The sequence below is a fragment of the Diadema setosum genome, chromosome 4 (genome assembly GCF_964275005.1).
Source record: "Diadema setosum chromosome 4, eeDiaSeto1, whole genome shotgun sequence".
Lineage (NCBI taxonomy): Eukaryota > Metazoa > Echinodermata > Echinoidea > Diadematoida > Diadematidae > Diadema > Diadema setosum.
Window position 1 is genome coordinate 11,973,578 of NC_092688.1, and position 6,779 is coordinate 11,980,356.

The following is a 6,779-nucleotide window of genomic DNA, read 5'->3' on the forward strand; positions in this document are numbered from 1 at the left end:
TAAGTCACACAGACACGACAAAAAAAAAAAAAATGTTAGAAATATAAAACACGGTCATTTCCCTTGTTTCTTAGCTCTCTCACAAATCTTGAACCCCTCCCCCTCACAAACGTCAAGCATATTAATAAGGTTCGTACACTATGTATTATTCACATTATATTGAAAGTGCATGCGCAAGTGGAGAAGAAAATGGAGACGCTGTAATATGGTACGACCCTTTTCAACAAGACCGATTGCTATCCATCGCAGCTAATGTCACAGGTGAGATTTACTGGTGAAAGTCAATTACGTCTCAGACATTCAGATGACCGCCATAATATTTACCGTATGGTATTACTTCATGTGGTTGATATGACATCTTGTTTTCGCTGATCATATGCTGTCATTGCTGATAAGACCGACCCGTACATACGCAAGGTTGGATTGCTGTCCATCAGAGATGTCAAAGGTAAGCAGGTCAGTTTAAAGAGAGTTGGGGCCTACCGATGACAAGTCTCAGACAGTCAGATGACACTAAAAATACTTCATGTGTGCTTTATGTTTGGTATCTTATATCATCTGAGTGGACCAGATTACAGATGCGCGCACAAACGGGAGCAATAATATGAGCCTGACATCATTACATTATTGACCCAGGTGGCGAACCTGGACATAAGTACCAATATATACTTCTCACAAGCGCTCTACCACCTGAGTTGGTTCCCTGGAAGGTGAATCCTCGGTTGAAGACCATGCTTTTGAAGAGCGTTGCCTTGGCTTCGGCACTGTTTTGTGGAGGAATAAAAACATCGGACTGCAGCCAAAGTGACCTTATTTCTTTTTTTTTCTTTTCCAATCCTGGTAAACTTGGTGACTTGCAGTTCAGGAAGATGCAACAGTATGGCTCATCCCTGCCGCAGACTGTACGAAAACGTCTAAAGCAACATGATAGGGAAAATCTAAAGAAATGAGCCCCTCCGATCTTACTTATAGCTTTCTCAGAACTACATGGGACATTTTGGGAGACGCCTTTAAAGATTATTCTCTTGAGATGATCAACCAAGATTTCAGCAAAAAATGTTGAGTTCAAGGCCGAGCTGCAGAAGATCACTAGCGCCTGCTTGGTCATCTTGACATATTACTGGAGTAGATGCCGGTTGATGCTTGGTTATATGGAATTATCGACCTAGAATCTGTGAATACAATTCATGTGACCTATACTGACATCACATAAATACAAAAAGAAAATGTTTAAATGGTGATCTAAAGAGACCCCAAGCTGGCTATCATACTGACCTTCGAACCAAATCCGTTCCATCTCTTGGTGTAATACAAAAGTCGCTGTATCTGACAGCAACAAAGCAAACGTTTAATGTGTATTAGACATGCATACTCGGTGCATACTCGATGCCTTGAGGATTAAAGGTGGGCCGAAGCTACGTATACTCGATCCTATGCCACTTCTGAAGACGACAGGAGAAGTCCAAGAAGGCATGCTGGCAGCAGAAACAGCAGCTGTAAAACGCCTCCAATCACCTTTAAACAATATTAAAGGCATTTTGAATTATTTTTTCTCATGTGTCCCAAGAGATAATATAGTTTTAAAGTTATATGATGAATTAAGAGCAATATAAAGTGACAACAAGGAATTAAAAGAATAAAAACTTTCTCCTTGGAGAGCCCGGGTATCGATCCCGGTACCTCTCGTATGCAAAACGAGCGCTCTACCATTTGAGCTAGCCCCCCTCAACATTTTTACATCTAAAGGTAAATACTTATAGCTAACTTGCTTTGTTGAGTGATTTCCTTCAGTAATCACGGTTTCTTGACAACCTCTGTTCCACCCGAGTTAGTTGAAAGGACGAAATCTGCTGCTGTCTTACCCCATTTCACTATTGGCTTCTCATGGAGCAGTATAGCTCTACGGGCTATGTTAGCCCGTAACGGTTTCTGAACAGTGTGTTGTAGGGGAAAAAAGGTCGCTGTATTTGATGGCATCAAAACAAAGGATTGTTCAGTATGTAAATTTGATGTCTTGAAGATAAATGCAGAGAGGAAGGAAGATAGTCTCCTTTGCCATTTCCGAAGATTATAGGGGAACTTCCAATACAACATGCTGGAGACAGTATGAGCAGCTTCTGTTCATCCTGTCTAATCACTTGAAAGAATTTAAATGACATTTTGAAATAATTTTCCTCTTAGGTATCCAATCAGATGTATTATCTGAAAATTGCAGTAAAATTTTAGTTTAAACAAGAGCAAGCTATAGGTATGAAAAGACGTTGACCTAGGAAAACCCGAGCATCAATCCTGGTACATCTCTCATGCAAAACGAGCGCTCTGCCATCTGAGAATGGAGCTAGTATTTTAGCTCCCCAAAAGGCTGGTCGCCATTGTTATTGTTGTCTTGCTTTCTTCAACAATTATTGCATTTTTTTTTTTTGCCGAAAAAAAGAAGAAACAAACGTGGTCACGGGAAACTGGAGCGATGACAACGGGATACGGGCAGACGATCCAACCCAGTATACGCCCTCTTGTTCAATTAGCATACAATACAGTTTGCGGTAATGATCGCAAATGATCGCTGTATAATACCGTTAGTCTGGATTTTAGGACAAGGTTTACTTTTTTTTCGAATTTTAGAGTTGTGTGTCATTGTCTCCACACATGGTGATTATACCATCCACAACGTTCTAATCTGAGGCATTTTGACAAGCACTTGCACGTTGCAAATTTCTGTCTTTTACAATACATAGTACGTGAAATCACGGCGTTATGAAGCCTTCTGAAAGCTCAAAGATTGTCACACTTAAGTTGCGTTTTACAAGTACGATGTATGAAATTCGAATAATCATTGGTGAAAGTGACGTAATTCAACATGATTTAGAGAAGTTTGAGGAAATATTTTATGTTGTCTCTTTGTTCGATGATATATGACGTCTCATTATTGCAAATGTTTGGAAAAAAAAAGAATAATAAATGGACATGGAAACTGGGCAACTGAAAGAATTTGTTTACCCATGTTATGATACTCCACAAAGTGAAATTAGAAAAAAAAAAACAAACAAACAAAAACACCACCTTGTACTATACGAGTCCGGTCTGGAACGAAAGCTAAATTCCGTCGGCAGGATTCCCTTTGTAACAAGCTTTGTCCATCTCTATGCTTGTTGTTTGATGTTATTTCTTTTCTCTTGGTTTCTTTTTTTTTTCAACGGAAGGAAATTCTTTCATGGCAACAATTCATGAATGCTTCACATGACATGAGCTATACAGAAGGTATATAGGAATGACATTAGATATAATGCATACACAAGTACAAACCCCGGTGGCAGTGAAAAAAAAAAAAAGCTGCTCTTTAACTTTATGAAAATAGCATGGTCGATGTTGAATGTCTTCCTTCGTTTTACATGGCCACTTGAAAATTGGTAAAATCATTTCATATACGCACATAAACTATCAGATAGTAACTCCACTGTGTGTTCAAGTTCACTTCAATAAATAGAATAAAATCATATAAACAGAACATCATATGTTTCATTAGAATCTAACATAAAGTGAGTTATAGAAGTTTGAAGTTTGGAATGTTTGTGAGAAACATAGTTGTTTTTCGCACTATCATTCTCCCTTTGCCTTAAGAAAAATAAAGGTATTACAGAATCTGAGATAACAGCTGATGATTAAGCAACTACAACCTTGCCTAATAATCTATCATTGCCGTGATGTTGTTGCAAGTTTCTATTAATTTGACGCAAAGATTAGATAATTCATTCTGCTTGATGCAGTATCTAAGACGCTTCAGTTCAGACCTACCGGTGGATAAAACATTAATTCTTGATCTACTTCGCTGAATATCGGGAAGGGATTGTCTTTACCTCTGTGCCCCACGACCGATGTTTCGGCTGCAAAAACTACATTAAAAGAAACACACAATCCCATCCACAAAAACCTTTCTCCGTTTTCGTTTTGATGGTACATTGTACAATGTGTCCTCAGTGTCAGCCACGCAATTGGAGTTATTATGAAGACTCAGTTGGTATTTGTTCCTTGGATTAATACGGAGGCGGGGGGAGGGACTTTTGAATTGGAATCACGGTCCTCTTGAAGTGAAAGTGAAAGGGAATCTGCATCTCAATTAAAATCTTTTCTGTTTCAGAATTTACCTCGACGCTGATTATTTCTTGAGCAGCGATAGATACGGTCGAGTGACGGTGAGCCAAGTCACTCATTATTGGTAACAAAAGAAGGATGGCGCACGTACATATCAGTCACATAAAAGCAAAGCCGATCTGGAATCAGATTCGGATGACTAAAGGGCCTATCTCACTGAAGGAGACGTTGCCGAGACTGCCGCGACTGATCAGTCTCCGCGACTCCGTGGCACTCGAAAGACCAAGAAAAGCGGCTTGCGCTCTCACCTAGCCTTTTGTCAAATAGGCCCTCTCTCTGTATGGTAGCTATAAGGGGCGAGCGAGGCGAGCCCAGCTGAGCGCGAACCCCACTCGGCTGGGCTCTCTTTACCATACAGCGAGAGGGCCTTGACAAAAGGGTAACCTTGAAAGGGACCCCAGAGCGATGTCTGAGACGTCTCCAATCAAGGTGACAATTTATTATTCGCCGCGGAAGTAGCCGCGACGTCTCCGAGACGTCATCTCGGTTTGCGGAGACGTCTCCGAGACGTCTCCACATCGTCGTAGGTAGGTCGCTATATTATGGGTCTTCGCAAGATCGCGAAGACGTCTCGGAGACGTGGCTGAACATGACCGCAACGAAGGAGATGTCTGCGAGGCCAACTGGAGACCAAAGAGGCCACCTGGAGAACAAAGTATGGAAATTGAACATGTTTTTTTTTTTTTTTTTCCTCTGGCGACTTCCCGGAGACCAGGCTAGTCTCTAGGAGATGTCGCAGAGACATCTCCTGGAGATGACTCCCCGACCATGCAATGAGACTCGAGTCGCTACCAGGTGGCCAAGCCAATGAGGCAAAGAAGGGTAGACCCCTTACATTTTTTAGGGTAGCAGTAATGATTTAATGATTAGTGTCTGCTTCTTTCAAGTAATGACGAACTTTATTCGTCATCTCCGTTATCGAAGAAAGATGAACAAAACTGAACATCAAGGACACATGGACATGGGAGACAGGGAAATCTCACCTTACTTATTATCATCTCTCTCTCTCTTTCTAACCTATTAAAGGGCAGGTTGACAGAGTGTTTCTCTTTGTCTACACTTATACAAAGTCAAATTCTCTTAAAGGGACTGTACAGTACTGGCTGAGGTGGGATTCAGGTTTATAAGTTTCCTAAGTGAGATAATGAGAAACCTCTTATGAAATAAAGAGCATATAATTTCAAGAAGGATTCAACGTTTATTCGATAAAAATTGGTTTTTAAATGACTGAGATATCCAAAAAAGTGATATTAATTAAAGGCGACAGGCCACGTCTTTTATCATTATCTCTTTGTTTCACCTTGTTTTTGGATATCTCAGCCATTTCAAAACCGATTTTCATCAAATAAACTTTTGATTCCCCTTAGAATTGCATGCTCTTTGACATCTCAGAGAGTGGTTTCTGAATATCTCGCAAAACGTTAAAAATCCTCACCTCAACCAGAACTGTACAGTCCCTTTAAAAACTAGTGCCTAAATTAGTTTACTTCATGTAAGACATAATTGATAGCTATACTATTTGCATAGGATAAATTCTTATAATAGGTGCGTACACCGATCATCTTGTGAGCGATGACCCCTACACATAATTTATCTGATTTATTTGTTATGATACGGTATAAGGTAATAAGTCTTCTCATTGTCACGTTTGATAGTTCGTCTACAGATACAGCGATAAATAGATTAATGAATGACTGATTTACGAATCTTGTGCTCCATTTCAAAGGAGTGGTCTGTCAGACGGGGTGCTGATTGGACGGGCTGATCAAACACTATACTGTCGATATGTTTAACGTATTCCATTGGTCAATATTATTACCTGACAGTCTCTATACCATCTTTGCGAAAAGTGTGGATCCACAACACTCAGGAAGCTGTAAATATGCATTATTTTCTTATCTGAATCAGGTGTTTCAGTCTGTTCTACTCGTTCCAGATTGTTTGTGGATCTCGATCAATCTGGCATGTTATTTCTAGTAGGTGCACCAAAACTGATAAGCAAGCCCCGTACGATCTGGAGAGTCTAGATTACCGCAACACACTTATGACAAAATATACATGCCTTCAATGAAAAAAAAAGTTTTAATTCATCCCATGCACACTCTCTACAAATTCAATACTCGCTAATACTCACTAAATCGCTCCAAAATGCATTAACACATCACACGTTGCCAACACTGCAGTTTCTCGTGAAAGTGCGACCTGTGCAATACGGGCAATATCAATGTCTCATATTAGGAAACATTGCATCTCGGTGCTGGATTTCCTTGGTCTTTAACCCTCACATTCAATTTCTTGCTGATATCTTGTCGAAAATGACGCTGTTGTTATCGGGCTAAACTTTGAATGTTCCCTTTTTAGATTGGCGTGTCTGTGAAATGTCTAAAAATCCCCCTGAAGCGTATGCTCACAAAGATGCACGAGACGAATACGACAGCGCTTTTAGAAAAGATTATTATTTTTTTTTTACCTTTGCCCCCGAGAAAAACTGAGAAAAAATAACACCTACAAAGTAAAACATTCATACAATGCCTCAAAATTTAATATCAAAGTTGATGCCAGTATAGTTTCTCGATATGGGACTGTTTCAAGAACAATAGCTCCTTTCTTTTTCCGGTCCATGCACCTAA

The 6,779-nt window shown here is 40.0% G+C and overlaps 1 non-coding gene across 1 annotated transcript; it reads right to left on the minus strand.

Moving 5' to 3' along the window:
• Positions 1-1,652: 1,652 nt before the first annotated feature.
• Trnaa-ugc (transfer RNA alanine (anticodon UGC)) lies at positions 1,653-1,725 on the minus strand. The gene has a single exon. It is a non-coding gene; the product is annotated as a tRNA-Ala (tRNA).
• Positions 1,726-6,779: the final 5,054 nt, after the last annotated feature.